General features: G+C 37.1%; 1 non-coding gene across 1 annotated transcript; it reads left to right on the top strand.

Annotated features, from left to right (window-relative positions):
- Positions 1 to 19,656: 19,656 nt before the first annotated feature.
- On the top strand, positions 19,657 to 19,728 carry TRNAE-UUC. Its single transcript has one exon. It is a non-coding gene; the product is annotated as a tRNA-Glu (tRNA).
- Positions 19,729 to 19,994: the final 266 nt, after the last annotated feature.

Consider the following 19,994-nt stretch of genomic DNA (forward strand, 5'->3'; position numbering starts at 1 on the left):
AATTTATTGAGGTATTTTTTTGTTTGGGTTTTTAGATTTAAATATTTGATGTATTTTTAATTTATTTTGGTAAAGATGTAAAGGAGGCATATAAATTTACTTGGATATGCAGTTTTCCCAATCTATTTATGGATCTTTTCCCAACCAATTTTTTACTCTATCATGGTCATATGAATTTAGTGTATTTGGGTACTTGTTATTTTTTTCCATTTATTTTTCTGTTCAAGAGCAGGCATCACTCTTTTATTTATGAAATCTTAAAATATGTTTTAAATTCTGATAAAGCTTACTTATAATTTTCTTGGCAATTATCTGTTTATTTCTTAATACAAACTATAATCAGCTTGCCTTGTTCCCACAAACATATTCTGTTGGTATTTTATTGCAATTATGTTAAATGTATAAATTACTAAAGTGACAATCAATATCATCATGATACTAATTCTTCTTATCCAAGAAGAGGGTCTATCTTTCTGAGACAGAACAGAGAGTGGACTCAGGTCCCTAGCTGAAACCCTATGCCCTTAAGTAACATATTTTGCAGGAATGTGGAAGCAGATGCTTACCTAAAGGAGGGACTGGACTATGACGAGCAAAGACTAGCAAAGATCGAACCAAAGGGCCAAGGTGAACCCCAGCGCCAACCTTTCACAACTTTCTCCCTCATTAAAATACTAAAAATCATGCCCAAGGGTGGAGATCTAACATAGAAATTAGACATGCAACAATAAAAAGCATAATCTTTAAGCACATAGGTGCCAAGAAATCCCTATCTCTACTTGCTTAAATGTCACTCTTTTCTTGCCTCAGTATTTTTAAAAACTTTCCCCAGTCTTTGGGAAACCAGCCCAAAGGAACGTTTCCTTTGTGCTGTCTCCCTTGTGCTCAAACATAAGCCCTAATAGGGGCTCCTGGTGGCTCAGTGAGTTGAGCCACCAACTCTTAATTTTGGCTCCGTTCAAGATCTCAGGGTCATAGGATCAAGCCCTACACTGGGCTCTGGCTCAGCAGGGAGTCTGCTTAAGATTCTCTCCCTCTGCCCATCCCTGCCCCCCCACTCTTACTGTCTTTCTTTCTCCAAAGAAAAATAAAAACAAAACAAAACAAAAACCCAAAACCATAAGACCCAATAAAAGCCTTGCCTGGAATACCCACTGGGCTCCAGTCACTTTCTGTTGCTCGGAGTGCCCAAGGTCCTGAGTTGGTAACATTTCCATTTGTTGATGCTTCTTTTTGTATCACTCAGAAGCATTTTAAATATTTCTTCATAACAATATTGTATGTTTCTCATTAAGTTTATTCTTAAATTCTTATTTATTATTATTGGTAAAAAGTAAGTTTTTCTGCCATTAAATTGTTTAACTAGTTGTAGCTTTATATATGATGTCAATTTCTGTATGTTAATTTTATAAACAGCTGATTGCATCCTTCATTTGCTTGTAATATTTTCTTCCTCCAATTTTCTTACATATTTCCAATATATAGATTTTGACCTACAAATGATGACAATTTTATCTCATCTCATGTCTTTGGCTTCTGGCATTAGCTAGTAATTCTGGAACAATGTTAAATTCTGGTGGTAATGTTTCACATCCTTGTCTTTTACCGACTTTAAAAATAAATATATTTATTTATTTGAGAGAGAGAGAAAGAGAGAGAGAACATGCACAAGCAGTGGGGCAGGGCAGAGGGAGAGGGAGAAGCAGGCTTCCCGCTGAGCAGGGAGTCCAACCCGGGGCTCCATCCCAGGACCCCCGGGATCACAACCCAAGCGGAAGGCAGCTGCTTAACCAATTCAGCCACCCAGGTGCCCCACCTTTTATGTACTTTTAATGGAAGAAATTCTTGTGTTTCCTCAACAAATGTGATATTGGCCTTTATTTAAGATTATACACATGCACACATGAAATTTAATTATGTTAAAGGACAATCTACTCTTATTTTTTTAAAGATATTCCATCAAAAACAAATATTGAATTTTTTAAGTCTTTTTAGCATCTATAGAAATAATCACCTTTTTATATATAAATGTATCAATTATATTAACATAATGGCATTCTATTCAGAAAACTATATTAAGAGATTTCCCAGTATTTAATTATACTTGAATTTAAAAAATTAACCAAAAATTAATCAAGTATTTTAATATTGTCTGATGGAATATTAAATATTAGTATTTAATTTAAGATGCTCCATCAATATTTATGTTTGATCAGTTAGTAGTTTTCTTACTTTGTTCTTTTTATTGTTGTTCTATGTTTTATAAATGTTATTTAAATAATTTGAGAGATATTTTGCTTTTTCTCTGTTTTTACAGTTTACATAGAGTTGCCTATCCTTTAAAGTTGGGGTAAAATTTCTGTCAGTGAATTTTGTTACTGTAATTTCTTCTGTGCTTATAACTTTCATTTACAGTGTTTCATTTACAGTGTTTGCTTTGTTTGGTTTTATGTGTGTGTATCTTTAACCAACCTGGAGGATTATATTTAATTTTTGTTCCAGCAATGAACTTTATAGCTTTAACACCACTAAAAACTCAACCCTCTGTGTTTTTAAAGCATCCATTACTTGCTCACTGTAATAATGATCCTAGCCTATTCCCAGCACTAAGCTCCCCTTATCTCTCTTTCACCACTGTATTTTAGTTGATCATTATTTTGTGTTTACCTTTGAAATTTAAAAGCACTTATTCCTCTATTGTCTTATTTGTCCATTTTGAAATGGTTATCTTGGTGCCAGCTTTAAAAGACAGGGTACAAGAATATTCAAATCATCCTTTACCCTTTCTTCTTTGGAGTTGTGGCTAATGGGTGCTTCTCTACAGCATTAGGGTCTACAACACATTACCACATTGGCTTTCATCTTAGTTCATTCAGTAGATTTAATCCCAGTTGCCTGTCTTTTTTCACCCTAATATATTCATTAATCTGTTGATTATCTGAAATTTGTCTTCAGTACTTTCTTCAGGACCAGCTAAAAGGATCTATACAATTTTTTAAATGTTTGTTCTGCAGCCTTTATAATTAAAAGGCTCTTTGCCTTGGAATAGAATTTTGGCCATACTTCCATTTCATGAGACTTAGAAAATATTCTTCTACTCTCCTTTAAGATTTCATGTTTATATGGAAAGTTAAGGCTTGAATGAAGAAGTGTGTGTGTGTGTGTGTGTGTGTGTGTTTTCCTTTCTCATTAAATGTGACTTAATCGGGCACCTGGGTGGCTCAGTTGATTAAGTGACTGCCTTCAGCTCAGGTCATGATCCTGGAGTCCTGGGATCGAGTCCCGCATTGGGCTCCTGGCTTGGTGGGGAGCCTGCTTCTCCCTCTGATCCTATCCCCTCTCATGCTGTTTCTCTCTCTCTCTCTCTCAAATAAATAAATAAATAAAATCTTTATTAAAAAAATAAATAAATGTGACTTAATCATCTACATGGTTGTAAAGGGACTGTTTCTCTATTCATGAAGTTCAGCAATTTTGTTAAAATACATACAATATGTAATGTTCTGTGTCAGTGTTTTCTGGACAGTTTGTAGATTGACTTTTGTATTTCTTTGTGAAAAATGTTTTCTCTAAATATATCCTTAAAAATTTCCATAGGTTTGCCCTTAAATTATATCTGTTATTTTTCAGCAATCATTAATTAACACATGGTACTAGTTTTCTATCACCCTATAATAATAATTATTATTTTTTAGATTTTAGATATTGCAAGATTCAGGGATCAGCAATCTTCCATCTATCTTGAGATTTCTCTTACAATTGAAGTACTATTGGCTTCAGAAATTTTCACAGGTGGGGCGCCTGGGTGGCTCTGCCAGTTAAGCATCTGCCTTCAGCTTAGGTCATGATCTCTAGGTCCTGGGATCGAGCCCTGTTCAGGTCATGATCCCAGGTCCTGGGCCCCACAACAGCCTCCCTGCTCAGCAAGGAGTCTGCTTCTCCCCTTCCCTCTGCTCCCCCCCAAAACACACACTTGTGCTCTCTTTCTCTCTCAAATAAATAAATACAATCTTAAAAAAAAAGAAATTTTCATAAGTATTTTATTCACCTATAAATTGGCAGGTAATATATTCTAAATCAAAAATATTATCTTTGACCCTGACAAGTAAATGCTATTTTATTGGGAATATGTTCTTGGGTCAAAACTCTTTCTTATTAGCATTCTCTAGATATTATTTCACTGTCTCTGAGTGCCAGAGAAGAAAGGTCTGATTCTATTTTAATTTCAGTTGTGTCTGTTTATTAACTTTGGAAACTGAAACAATTTCTCTTTATACTTGGCATGTCAGAATTTTAAGAAGATATTTCTAGGCATCTCTTTATTTTTTTAAAGTAATCTTTTCTCCACAAAGTGAGTTTTTTCAATCTGCAGACTTCAGTCTTTATTTTTTATTTTATTTTATGGTGGAAAGAACACTTAACATGAACTCTACTCTCTTAACAAAATTTGAAGTATACAATACATTATTGCTGACTCTAGATTCAAAATTGTACCTAGCTGTTGTGAATAACGCTTCACTAAACATGGGAGCACAAATATCTCTGAGATTTTCTTTTCAATTCTTTTGGATAAATACCTGGTAGTGAGATGGCTAGGTCATGTTGTAGTTCTATTTTTAAGTTTTTGAGGGACTTTCTTACTGTTTTCCATAATGGCTGCATCATTTTGCATTCCGCCAACAGCATGCAAGCGTTTTGCATCTTCATCAATTTTTGCCTTTTGTATTTTTAATAATAGCCATCCTGATAGGTGTAAAATAATATCTCATTGTGGTTTTGATTTACATTCCCTGATGGTTAGTGATGTTTTTCATGTACTAGTTGGCCATTTGTATATCTTTTTTGGAGAAATGTCTATTCAGGTCTTTTGCCCATTTTTAAATTGGGTAATTAGTGTTTTTACATATAAATTACAGGAACTCTTTATATATTTTGGATATTAATCCCTTATCAAATATATGGCTTGCAAATATTTTCTCCCATTCTCTAAGTTGTCTTTTCACTCTGCTGATTGCTTTATTTGCTTTGCAGAAGATTTTTAGTTGGATATAGTCCCCCTTGTTTGTGTTTTCATTACCTGTGCTTCTCATGACATATCCATGATATCCTTGCCAAAAACCAGTGTCATGAAGACTTGCTCCTATGTTTCTACTGGTGTTTTATATTTTCAGGTCTTATGTTTAAGTGTTTAATCCATTTTTGAGTTGACTTTTGTGTATGGTATTAGATAAGGGGTCCAATTTCATTCTTTTGCATGTGGCTACTCAGTTTTTGATGACAAGGTTTTATCCCAGAGAAATTTTCTTTATTATTTAATTATCACCTGTCTTTTAACTATTTATTTTTTTTCTCTTTGGACTGCTGAATTATTTGCTTGTTTCTTATTCTCTAAAACTACTCTGTTTCTAACATCTTTTCTTTCATTATTTCCGTTCCTTTGGCACATTTGTTCTAATTGTTAAACATTTTTTCAGTTTGTCTATAAAATTTAAATTTGAGAAAGTCATTTTTGTGCTCTAATTGAATCTCCTCTAAAGGATAATTTTTGGTTAACATTGTCAACTGGTTTTTCTGCCAGTTCTGTTTCATTCATGTTGACTTGTAGTATAATTCCCCTTAAGTGTGTTGTTATTCTTTGTCTGTTTATGATTCTGTACATGCCCTCAGCTACCGGCCCACTTAGAGTCTGTTGAGAAGTAGAAACCAATGTAGGTAAATCTACTTCCCTTCATGCTAAGCGGCGGTAAACAATCTTACAAACTATTAAGCCTCTCTTGAGATGGAAAGATAAAGCATATTTAAGTTACATTTTATAACTGTAAACTGCAGTTCCTCAAACTTGGTCCTTCAAAAAAGAAACAAAAATTATATACCAGATATATTCTAATGCCTGAACCCTATACCAAGATTTTTTATGCACTTTTCAGTAAGGTCAGCCTCATCTCTTGCATATAACATTCCTTTTATAAATAGTAAATTCCCTGTTCACAGCAATGAATAGATTTACACAACAGCTACATCCCCAAGCAATCCTGGGCAAAGAGCTAAAAAGCAGAAGGCCTGACACATGTATTATCTCATGTCATCTTTACAAAAGTCCTGTGAAGCATCAGTGATGTCCCCAGTCCACAAATGAAGAAACAGAGGCCCGAAGAGTTAACCATTATCTCATTTCAAAACCACAGAACATGGAGAGGCTGTGGTGTTGAGCTCTGTCTGAGCTTAATACTGGTTCTGTGCTTCACATCCTCCCTTGGTCTTGATCCCTGATGAAGGACACACATCCAAGACAGCTAGAGAAGCAATCTGTGGCTATGACTCAGACAGAAGTGAATCGTCACTGAGACCACAAATGAGTACTTTACAAAAACTATTATAAGAAACTAATTTCAAGCATAATAAAAAATGTTCAAACGTATAGTAAATTAAATACATCTAAATTAACATAAGATACCATGTTGGTCTGAAGCCTGACAAAGATGAAAACCACTGACCTTCCTCAGTGCTGGTGGGAGTATAACGATGAGCCTTCTCAGTCTCTGCCAGTGGAAATAAAATGTTAGCAATTTTGTGAAAAAACACTTGGATGTGTATATCAAAGAACTTTAAAAGGCTGTTAGAATTTTATATGATAATTCCGGGGTTTCATCTGAAATGAAGTCAAAGATTTATGAAGCATGTGGTTTGTTTCAGCATGATTTAAGATTAGAAAAAGATGAAAATAAATTAAATGTCCAACATAAAGAAAAAATATGTAAAGAAAAATAACCCCACAGGAGAAAACAGGCCAGAAGGAGTTGTGACAAATTAGGCGAGGTGACTATTCTTGGGTGAAAATGTGGATAAATATATATTTTTATAATTACACGTTTTCAAAATTTTCTACCTGTGTCATTTGATTGTCAAATCAAATGGGCAGGCCCTGACTTGGCCTGCTGGAGGCTATACCAGAGTTAGAAATGGCACAGAGAATCACATATGTGCAATAAGGCAAGAACATCCTTATGCCATAGGAGTGAGATCATTGAATGCTGATGGGGCAAAATGTCAGAATATAACCAAAGAATCTACACAAATTATAAATAAGCATATAAAAAGTATTTATCATCATTTGTCATTAGGAAAATGTCAACTAACTGTTGAATCACAGACCTGTACCTCTGAAACAAATAATACATTATATGTTTAAAAAAAAAAAAAAAAGAAGAAGATAGTAGGAGGGGAAGAATGAAGGGGGGGGAAACGGAGGGGGAGACGAACCATGAGAGACGATGGACTCTGAAAAACAAACTGAGGGTTCTAGAGGGGAGGTGGGTGGGAGGATGGGTTAGCCTGGTGATGGGTATTAAAGAGGGCATGTTCTTCATGGAGCACTGGGTGTTATATGCAAATAATGAATCATGGAACACTACATCTAAAACTAATGATGTAATGTATGGTTATTAACATAACATAATAATAAAAAAAAAGAAGAAAACTAATTTTAGTAGAATGGATAAACAAATTTTGGATGGAGTACAGTGAAATATTATTCGGTGATAAATAGAAATAAGCTATCAAGCCACGTGAAAACATGTAGATCTTGAATGCACATTGTTAAGTAAAAGAAGCCAGTCTGAAAAGACCACATATTGTGTGATCCCATTTATATGACATTCTGGAAAAAGCAAAACTGTAGCGACAACAAACAGTGGTTATTAAGAATTTGGAGAGGGAAGATGGTTGAATTACAGGGGATATTTTAGGGTATTGAAACTATTCTGTATGATGCTATAATGGTGAATACATGAAACTATGCGCCCATCAAAAAGCATAGAACTTTACAACACAAAGAGGAGCCTTCTGTGTGCAAATGTTTAAAAGTCATTTTAGGAAGTCAGGGGCTCCCAAAATAGAATGCAGGCTGTGACAAAAGAATCTAACTGTATTACAGATGTATGACACAACCTCACAGAAGAGAGCGGGGAGAAAAAGTGTGGGCCTAAGTAATTTTAAGAAATGAGTATATAAGACTAAAGGCAAAAGGATCTGTACACAAGCACTGTACTCTAGGCGGAAAATTTTTTTCAGGATATGGGTTAACACATCTGAAACTACTATACACAAATATGGAATTGAAAAGAAAGTGGTTGGTGAATGGTGAGTATAAGGTTTCTCACTATTGAAGCAGAATGTTACTTATAAGCATGGGTAGAAGGCTAGAATAACCTATAGGTAAAGGATTAGAACTGGAGACATCAGTACGAACTCATGTGTAGCTTCATTTAGATGGGCACGTGTAAAATATTTATATTTTATATAAATATATATATTTATAGACCTGTTAGTATCTATAAATATAAATATCTATATACACATATATAGTATGTGCACACACATAAATTTCCTTGCTCTTTCTGCCAAGAAGGCCTAGAAGCAATGATGTCTCAGTAGCAACGAGCACACCCAGCACCCAGATCTTAGTTTCTAATACCATTCTCCAACGACTCCTTGGAGAAATTGTTTATTCTTTTTTTTTTAAAGATTTTATTTTTATTTATTTGAGAGAGAGAGAGAGAATGAGAGACAGAGAGCATGAGAGGAGGAGGGTCAGAGGGAGAAGCAGACTCCCCGCCAAGCAGGGAGCCCGATGCGGGACTCGATCCAGGGACTCCAGGATCATGACCTGAGCCGAAGGCAGTCGCTTAACCAACTGAGCCACCCAGGCGCCCCGAAATTGTTTATTCTTGAGGCAGGGAATATACAAGATCAGTCTGGAACATTTTACTGTGCCAAAAAAAACCAAGGAAGTACTAAATACAGACAAACACACACAAATTAAATAAATAAACAAGTGTGGAATAATAGGCTACTTTCCTTTGCAGAAGAATTTCCAATAATTTATGCAGGTACTCCACATTAAAGAAGTAGAGCGTAACTGTCCCTTAAGTGAAGGTAGGCATTATGACTTCCTTCCAAAAAGTGCTGTCAGTTCTCTGATAGGTCTGATAATCAAATTAACATAAGACAGATTAACAGGAGAACAACAAATTAAATTACATACATACAGCAGCCCCTAAGAATAGGGGACCCAAGGACAAGCCAGGTAATTGAGGTTTGTATACCACCTTGTGCTAAGAAATGTGATAAGGACCTGGGGTTTCTAAGGGAGGAGGGTGATTCACAGGACAATAAGAGCAGATGTTTGGTAATTAGATGTTTGTCCTGCTATACAGATAGGTCATTCAGATAAAAAAATTATCTCTTGGTAATGGCTCTCTTTCTTGGCCAGGCCCCCTATCTAAATTCTTCCAGGTAGTTTAAGGGAGAGGTAAAAGTTGTTTTTGAGTCTGCTGGCCCTTGATGGCCTTCAGCTTGAAATTGTCCACGTGCCAAAGTGGTACAATCTGGGAAGACATGTTCTGAATCCCTTCCGTACAATATGCAAAGGGGGGGGAGAAGAATAAATTTATAGTAAAGAAACCTGGCAAAACTTCCTCAGCCCACTGATCAAGGCTAAGATCAACAGAGATGAGAATGGCACTGTACTCTGTGGTCGTCCTTTTAAAAATCCATATGTCCAATCTAATCATGAGGAAAACGTCAGTCGAATCTCAACTGAGGGGCATTGTGCAAAACAGCTGATGAGTACTCCTCAAAACTGACAAGATCATCAAAAACAAGGAAGTTTAAAAAGTTGTCCCAATCCAGAGAACCTAAGGAGATACAATGATTCAGTGTAATGTGGTGTCCCAGATGAGATCCTGAAACATCAGGCAAAAACCAAGGCAATCTGAATAAAATATAGACATTAGTTGATAACAATGTACCAATATTGATTCATTAATTGTGACAAGCATACCATACTAATGTAATATGTTAATAATAGGGGACACTGGCTATGGGGTATATGGGCATGTCATATTATATCTTCACAACTCTTCTGTACATCTAATACTATTCTAAAATTAAAATGTATTAATAAAAAAGACATCAACATTATCACTGTATTTAATTAAATACAAGTTTATACATAACATTTTTAAATAAAAAATTATGAAAATACTGGAAACTTAACTCATAAAACCAATGTGGAAAGTTTGGGTCACAAGAAATTTAACCTTGGTCTTGAACAATCCAAAATATTGTAGTGATGTTTTTTACGGTGAACTAATTGTTAAAGATGCTGAATCACGCCAAGGTTTTCTTCTATTTTGAAACTGAAGCTTTTTCTTGTTGTCTCCTATCTAGTCACAAAGGCTATTTTGTAAATATAGTTTTCAGTGTCCACAAAGAGAAACATAGTTTGATAACTTTTTTCTTTCCTTTTTAGACAATTTTGACTGTTGATCTGAACTAAATATTCCTGGAGTATACACATAACAATTGAATGACTTTTTTTTTTATCGATTAATCTGTAGTTTCCCAAGAAAAGGTAAAAGAGTGGGACAAAAAGATGTGAGGAAGAAATCTTCAGACAAATCGCTAATTAGCTTCTTCCGTAGGAAAGGGAAGCAAGTTGAGATGTATTTAAAAAAGGAGTTTGACATATACACACACAAATGAGGGTGTCATGCAGCTGATTTTGACATAATGTGGGTCCTTGAGAATTTTATCAAGTCATCTGATCAAAAAGCCCACACTTAGTAATCTCCACGGATGAAAATGGAGGAGGAGATCCTCCCACTTAAAACGATGTCTCTTCTAGACAAATAAGGCAATTCCTTCACGAGGGCTTTTAAAATTTTCTAAAGTAGAAAATGCTCAAATGCTGAAGTTCATGCAAGAGGTGATTTGCCAGCCATTTCTTTATTTACAATCATATTCTTCAATTTCTGACTTCAAACCATCAAGAAAAAAGTGGGAAGGTCTTTGGAAATGTCAATAGTAGCTAATCCTGAATACTGTTTAAAAATGCTGCTTAGAAAAAAAAAATGTTGCTTAGAGGGACAGTTTCTCACATTTTTCTCACATTTTTCATTAGCTAAAGAATATTTTAGGGAGGCAAATTTGGGGCCTAAATTGCATTCAGAAGTCTCCTTATGCCAATTAAAGAAAGCAGACCATGGGACAGTTGGAATTTTGTTTCCTTTTTGTTCTAAAGTGCTATTCAAGTGAACTATCTCGCCCATGTTAAAAATTCTCTAAAGTGGTGTCTTTGGTTTCAAATGTCTTGGTAAAATTGTGCCAGTTAGAAAGATATGCACAATAATTAGAGTTATAGTGATAAAACATAAGGAAAGCAAGGAGTCTGCCTGGAGGAAGGGCAGTTTATATTGAAGAGACCAAGTGAAAATTGCAAAATGTCTATAAGGATGGCTCTTGTATGATTCTGTATCTCTGGAGCTTGGTAAAGACCAGTCATCACCTATTGGGGCCAGACAAAATCTGGTTTCAAGCAGACAAAATTAAATAAAAGCAGTTTTGGGGAGATACAAAAACAAGACTGAGGAAGTTCTTCTTACCAGGTTTTGAGATGGTGACCCAGGGCAAAGTTTGCCCAAAGAACACTGGTCTGAGAAGAAACCTCAATTTTCAGCCCCTGGGTTGGCTTGATGATGGATTTCTCAGGTCTGTATCTATAGACATCACCCACCACCACCAAAAGACAAACAACTTTAAGACACAAGACAAGCAGACAGGCATTAGACAAGCAGGTGTTAGGTGCTAATAAACAATTTTGTGAAAGAACAATACAAATCTAGTCTAATAAATAAAAATCCCAAAAGACCTAATTCCTAAGAAAATAAACCCAATACTGAAAAGACTTTACCAAAATAGGGGAGTTTAATTCAGCATGAAATTACCTCCCTGCCAAGGTAGATGGCAACTGGTGGAGGTAGAGACAGAAAGTCCCAGATGTGTGTACCATCACTGAGTAGAGCATGTCAGGCCAAGGCAGGAAGCTCTCAGTGCACCTGAGTGGAGCCTCTATTTCTGTCAATGCCTTTCAGCCAAAGACCACCAGGGGCATACCTGTTGCTGAACAAACTGGTTTTAGCACTCTTTTCAGGGAGAGAGGAGATGTACCATAGGGAACCATGGCATCTCCACAAGAAGCTGTTCCAAAGAACCTATCATATAATTTGGGTTCTAGTTGGTTGAACTGAGGAAGAGTCAGAAGAGTTTGTTCTATTTGGGATGCTCTCAGAAAATGTGGGCAATTCTATAATTGGGTATCCCAATTCATCCTATCTAGGAGAAGAGGCCACCAGACAAGAGAAATAAAAAGTTGTAATTGATCAAGAAATTGCAGTCACTCACGTTAGCCAAGAGAAAGGGGTGTTTGGTACTTTGTAGGTGGCATAGGGAGCTTCCTTTTCATCTGTACTTAGACAACACTATGGAAGACCCTTGCTTTATCTCACTTTATTGTGGCCTCAGAGGGACCTTGTCTGAGGTTTGTGTTCTATAAGTTTGCTTATGTCCAATCTGAAAATAACATGATCTAGCTGTGAGTACCAGGCCAGCCAGCTCCCTGCATATCTGGGGCTGTATATTTTTCCTTTCTCAAAATTAAAGTTTTAGGAAATAGACACAAGCAAACAATTAGAATTAACTAATCATAATACAGGGTGAGAAGTGAGTTACAAGTATGTGTTCAAGGTAGAGTGGTGGCATGGTGTAGGGAGTCATCCATCTGGGGTATGGATGGAGGCCACCATGAGCAGAACTTGGTTGCAAAAAAATGTCCACAATGAGGTAATATTTAAGCTAAGACTTGAGAGATAAGGAGACATTCCTTAGGTAAGGTGAATAAGGGACATGCACAAAGTGGGGGAAAAAGGCATTTTAGCAGAAGTGAATTGGCTCATACAAAGGAAAGGAGTTTTTAGGATAGCACATTAGGAGAAACTACAAAGAATCCAAAGCATAGAGAAATAAGGCTGTATGCATAGGCATGAATCAGATGTTAATGACCTTTCTGAATTGCTAAGGAATTTAACCTTATATGATAAATAACCATTGGAAGGTTTTAAGCAGTGGACCTACATAACCGTATTAGATAGGAGACAAACCCGGGTGCAGAGAGACCAGCAAGGAAGCATTTTCAATCATTCAAGTGATCCAAGGAAGTTCTGAACCAGGGCCCTGCTGATCGGACAGAAGGGAGGAAGGTGATGGAGACTTTAGATCTATTTCTTAAAGCCAGGGGTGAATTTTCCATGAAACCTTCAGCTTCAGGAAACTTCACTTTGCACTGGCCCTTTTCAAGTCCCTGGGGGTAGCCCACAGACTGTCTTATGTAGTCATATGTTTTTGTAAAGTTTACAAAATAAGATATTTTAATTACAATCAGGTAAATGCCTCTTTCCCCTTGGAATTCTGCTCCTTCACAGCTCCCCTCAGGTTGGGTGGATATTTTGGATGGCTGTAAGAATTCAGGATCTGGCTGAAAAAAGTAATATAGGGGGCATTAGAATATAATAAGTAAAAAATACTCTTCTAGATTTTAAAATATTTGTGGTATTTTTCTTATTTTTTAAGTGTGTAATTACTTGTGATTTCTTCTTACTGCAAATGAATATTCACTTTCATACAGAATTTTGTATTCATGAGTTTGTATTCTTTTTCTTTAAATGGATCCCAACATTTGTGTAAGTGCTAAGCCCCACAGACTTGAACCTTGCCAGGCTAATCACCCAGGGGTGTGACACAAACAGCTAGAGGTGTTATCTTGATAAGAACATTCCCTATGGCTCTGGCACTGGAACATATCTGCAGTGGAAGAAAAACAGCTTTGCTACTTAAAGAGTCAGAAGCTAGCCTGTGGAAAATCCTTCCAATTACCAGACAGGCAAAATTTTAAGTAGAGGATGACATTATCATCGGTCTCCTCTTAGGAATATACTAGATAACATTCAAACACTCCCAGATACTTTTCTGGATAGGAATCATTTGGAATAGAATTTATAAGTCCTATGACTGCAAGGCAAAAATCCACAGTCATCTTACAAGCTGTGAATGTTCACCTGTGTGTGAAGTCAAGTTTTACACATTCCAACCCAATGGATCACATCATGGGGTTTTGAGAAATCTTCGACACATCATATGAAAGTCACATAAATCATATCAAAGTAGTAATTCATTAAGAGGAAGATATAAATTTCAAAAAGAAGTGGTAAATAAACTCTTGGGAAAATATCTAAATTTCCTACTGATTTGACATAAAATATTCATTTCAACAAAGACTGCAACAACCACAAAACCTGTGCAATGAAACACACATAGCAAACTGGTAAGTGGGTGTCATCCATCCAGGGAACACTGGAAATATCCTGGAGTGTTATGATCCGTGTATGAAAGAACCTTAGCAGAGGTTGCCATAATTTACCAACAACGTTGAAAATGTATAAGATACTACTAATAATGAGTCGAGAAACTAAAAGCAATTTTCTCAACTATCAATAACCAAAGAACAAATTTCAAAAATCATGCTAAAGACTGCTTTATCTTTCTATTCCCTCCATAGAAAATATTACATTCTCTGTCATATGAGGAAAGGACCAAAGAATATGCAGCAAAAAAAAAAAAAAAAAAAAAGTAAAAAAGAAGTAACATAGGGGGCATTAGAAGTTAATAAAAAAATTTTCTAGATTTTTTAAATATTTGTGATATTTTTCATTTGTTAAATGTGTGATTTGTTGTGACTTCTTCTTACTCGAAATGAATATCCACTTCCATAAAGAATTTTGTATTCATGATTTTGTATTCCTTTTTTAAAAATAGATCCCAACATTTGTGTAAGCTCAAAGTCCCACTTGAATAGGCTTCTACTTAACCAGTAAAAATTTAAGCCAGCATACACTCAGTTATCTCCCCGACAACTTCATTTCTACTGAAGACCAGGCACAGCTTCGCTATTAATGTCATAGTCTTTTTTTTTTTTTTAAGATTTTATTTATTTATTTGAGAGAGAGAGAATGAGAGAGAGCACATGAGAGGGGGGAGGGTCAGAGGGAGAAGCAGACTCCCTGCCGAGCAGGGAGCCTGATGTGGGACTCGATTCAGGGACTCCAGGATCATGGCCTGAGCCAAAAGCAGTCGCTTAACCAACTGAGCCACCCAGGCACCCAATGTCACAGTCTCTTTAATGGTTGCTGCAATCTCTTTAATCCTGTGCTAATTCTCCGAAGCAATGACTGTTTTTTTAACATGCTTGGAAATGCAACTTATTTTAAAGGAGTCCATATTTTAGAGAGGATTCATAAATGCTTTTTATATGTTGAAAGGAACTTTTTCTGCCCCTAATAATTCAGGAGTTCTCATTGATTTAAATAATGTTGAAGTTGTGAATCACATTTCAACTCTGCTCTTACACACCCAGAATAAATTTGTTAAACAAATACTCTGTGACTGCTCTCTTTCCACCCCTCAGCCCTTCTAAAATAAATATTACCGAGTAGGCTTTCATCTTTTCATGGTGACTTTAAAAGCAAAGTATTTATGTCCTGGAATCAAGTATAGTTTTTTGTTTTGTTTTATTGTTGTTGCTGTTGAGGTTGGAAAAACTCAGATTTTAATTAAATTGCATGCTTTCTTTAAGTCTTTCCTGTTATTAGGTAAATCTGGACACTCACAGTTAGGGGAAGAATTGTGCTGAAACATGGAATTTCCATTTTAGTAAATCAAAACCAGTGGGGTTATTGGCAATTCCATGTGGCTAGCCATAATATAATGAAAAATTACTTTTTAAATAAAAGTTTGGTTTGGCTGAGAGAATAATCAAAGATGCTCTACAGAAGTAATGCCAGTTTTTTGCCTGTTTTGTTTCGTGTGTTAGAACAAGAATAAGGATCGTTACCATCTTCCTTCCCAACTGGACACATTTTTGGAAACACAAGTGGAGGAACGCGGACTTGACAAAAAATACTTCCATAATCTTACTCTCATTGAAAAGAAAATAAACCAATCAAAAATTGTTGCATATCTATTGGGTACTAGGCCCCATGCTTGGTATGGACAGGGAAGAGAAACAGTACAGACATGTTCTTACCCCAAAGTGCTTACATTCTATTAGAGGTTTTCTGAACACATACAAACAGAAATATGATAAAAACTGCAAAATCTTAACCAATTGTCAAACAAATGATACGGAGAAGAAGCATTGCCAGATTCCAGCAAAAGAATGAAAGCAGGGACACCTGGGTGGCTCAGTTGGTTAAGTGTCTGCCTTCGATTTGGCTCAGGTCATGATCTCAGGGTCCTGGGATGGAGTCCAGCATCGGGCTCCCTGCTCAGCGGGGAGCCTGCTTCTCCCATTACCTGCCTCTCCCCCTGCTTGTGCTCTCTCTCTCTCTCTGACAAAAAAAATAAATAAAATTTTAAAAAAGAATGAAAGCAGAAGAGAAAGAGCATACACCCAAATGCACAGAGAACACATGAAATCTCTCCAAGGAATGTGGTCAAATATTGGCTCTGTATGCTTAAGCATGTCACTTTAGCTTTCTTCACAGAGGTCTGGGCACAGAGGTCTGGGCAGTCTGGTGAAATGCAGGTAACTTCCTCCATCAGAACCAAACACCAGCTGGAAAAGCCATCATCCACCAGATCCATCAATGGAGAAGCCATGGTCTATCTGGTTCATTGACTGGGAGCTGAGTGAGGTTGGCTAGACTGAGCCTTCTGCCAGAGCTGGGGGCCCCAGTGGCCACTGGCAATTAGCACTGAGCAAGTACCACCTTCATTTCAGGCAGGATGCTTAGAACTTACCTTCACAATGACTCAATGAGCTATATATGAATGGGAATGGGGGCATGGTGGGGGGACACACATTTTCCAAGATTCAGTAGTTTTTCCAAAAATTAGCAGGGGTCAACTTTTGGATTTAGGATTTATACCAGGTATATCTGACCTCAAAAGACAAGAGAAATTTATACACACAAATACATACACACATATTATTCATATTATTTTCACCTTCAGGTTACCCAAGTTAATAAAAAAATTATTATCAGTAATATTATACTTGCCAAATTACGACTCATAGAAAGACACTAGAATTTAATACTTTTTATTCAGAATATATATTGTCCTTGGAATTTTCCATTCCTTTATAGAGAAACTGCTCTCTAGTTTTTATTTATTTCAGCACATTCCAATATTATCCTTATCATGGAGTCAACACAAGATGATCTGCTAAAAGGATTTCACTAAATCTGTTAGTTGGATGATTTAAATTCCTGGTTATTTTTGAGGTTCTAGCCTTGAAAATCCCCAAGGTTATCTTTCAGATCTTAAATCTAAACTCTAAATTACTAAAATACATTAAATATGCCATAAAAGAAATGTGAGATATTAACTCCAAATTTTTTTAATTGAGTTAAAACTACCAAATGGAAGGATTCTGATGCACCGCTCTCTAAAACAAATCAAAACATTCAAGCCTTTCTACTGTACTTCAGTTTTCACCAAAAACAGAAACAAAACCATAACCATTGCCTGAGGCACTTAATCACCTACTAGAAAATTCTTTTCCGTGTGTCTTGCCCTTATCATTTTAGGAACCTAAGCATTACTTGTATTACTAACAAACCCCAAATTACAGTGACTTAATGCAACAAAACTTAATTTCTAAACGTAACAACGTGATGTATGTGTTGGTGGCTGGCAAGTGGCTTGCATTTCCAGGGTTTCTCTCATTGCATCTTGAGGCTCTGGTCCCCCTTGCCTCAGCTGGAAGGGGCTGGGAAAGAGACTGTGCCCAGCATGGCAGGGGAAAGCCAGCCAGCCATCACTATTCATGTTTCAGCATGGTAGTGAATGACCTTGAAGTCTGTGCTGTGCTCCTTGTTCTCCTGTGTGGGATCTGCAGAGAGTATGAAGCCCCAACACTTTCTACTGGGAGCACTGCCTCCCATACAGTCCTCCCTAATACCCTGCATCATAGGGTGCCTGGCTATGGGCAACACAGAATTAAAAATGCTGGATTAAATATACATCTTCCACATTTCAGTAATTGCCAAGTTGTTCCTCTCCATCCCCACAGCCCATTTCCATCGTCTGAGTTTGTGTCCTCACTTCTTCCTTAACATTGGCTATCTTAGCATTGGGTTACATTGTGTTGCCATGGTTACACATGAGCCTGTGCTTTTTCCTGAAATCTATTGACTAATCAGAACTCCTTGCCTCCCCATCCACTATTCATTCATGTCCTTGACCCCTATCCCTGTGGGTTTCCCCAGATGCTAAGATTCAATTGTACAGTAATAATAGTCACCTTTTCCTATCAAACATGTTTCAAACATTTTCTTCCAACCTGTAGCTAGAATGTTGACATATTGATATTATTTATGGTCCCTTTCATGCCAAAAAAAAGTTTTCAAATTTTTTTTTTTTTTTAAGATTTTATTTGAGAGAGAGCAAGCGAGCGAGCACACAAGCAGAGGGAGGGGCTGAGGGAGAGGGAGAAGCAGGCTCCCCACTGACCAGGGAGCCAGACCCAGGGCTCCAACCCAGCACCCTGGGATGGGAACTGAGCGGAAAGCAGACGCTTAACTGCGCCACCGAGGCGCCCCAAAATGTTTTCAATTCTTAAGAATTTTTTTATTTTTCAAAAGACATTTGAAATTCTTAGAGATTAAGAATATTTTAATCCCTTCACCCGTCTTTGATTTTTACCCAGGGTGATCCTGGCCCTCCACTGTGGTAATGTTATTGTGCCCTAAAGTGTGTCTATTACTTTCACAGCAGTGTGTCTTGGTGTTCAGCGCCTGAGAAGCAGTTCAAGAACAATACTGGTTTTATAAAAATTAAATAGAAATGCTTGGTCATAAACACATTTAGGAAATCCTGACACTGTGCCTCCTTGATCAAGTTTTATCAGTTTCTAAGAACTTCCTATTTCCCACATACTAACCAACACTTGACATTTTCACACTTTTGCTTTTTGTCCAAATGCTAGCTGGGAGCCAGTGAGGTTGAGATTTTTTCCAAATGGTTTTGTCCGTGGGGTTCCTCTCCAACTAATGGCCTATTCACAGCAAGTTCTCATTTTTATATTGCAGTGCTTGTCTTACTATAAATCATGTGTAGTTTATCTATATGATACCAATCTTTTATATGTTTATCTCCCAGTCTGTGGTTTGTTTTTTTACCCGCACCGCCCCCCCCCCCCCCCCCCCCCCCCCCAAGTATGAGTTGCTTACATAGTGCAATGTGTGGATTTTTCCTTTGTGGTCCTGGGTGTTTTGCTGATTTTAATAATGTAAGGCCATTCCTAAACAAGATTGTAAAGTAGTCTCCGAAGGCTTTTTTGCCCAAAACGCTCCCCACGGGTTATTCGGCGTATGCAGGCTTCTAAATGCAAAATTCCTATGACCTAAAACCCTCATGATTGGAAAAATCTGGTCTAATAAAAGGTTACCCGCAGAGTCAACCCAGGGAACTGGGACCTGGGAAGCCAATCTCATAACGTGTTCCTTAAGCCATTCAAACCATTCTTTTCCAAATTTCACCTCCGCAGCTTTTTAACAGAGATTTCTGGAGATTGCACCTTCCCTGGGCGGGGTGAGAGGAGGGCATAGAGAAAGAGCAGGGAGCTCACCGCAATTGCTGAATGCCGAAAAGTCACGCAGGCGCAGAAAGCTGGTGCGGCAGGAGGCGGGACCGGACACTGAAAGCGGAAGCAGACGGGAGTGTTTCAATTCACTTACACTGCAGCTTGCTTCCGTCGCCTCCCACATGGTCTAGCGGTTAGGATTCCTGGTTTTCACCCAGGCGGCCCGGGTTCGACTCCCGGTGTGGGAATGGAAAAGTTTTTAGAACCTTCATTAAAAAAAAATTACCATTCTACATTTGGATCCTTCTTAGCAAGAATGCACTAGATATAGTTGTTGAAAGCTGTAATTCCATAGGGGGAATCTTGACGCCTGAGGACGCATCATGGTGATTCTCCACTTTGGAAATCTTGCTTCTGTAATCAATATTGTCACTTCTGCCCATCATAAAATTCATTTAAAATGTCCCAATAAATCATAATATTTAATGGTCAAATTATTAGACAAAGGAATGTT

Source organism: Mirounga leonina, unplaced genomic scaffold (genome assembly GCF_011800145.1).
Source record: "Mirounga leonina isolate KUSES-001 unplaced genomic scaffold, KU_Mleo_1.0 Mir_178, whole genome shotgun sequence".
NCBI classification, from domain to species: domain Eukaryota; kingdom Metazoa; phylum Chordata; class Mammalia; order Carnivora; family Phocidae; genus Mirounga; species Mirounga leonina.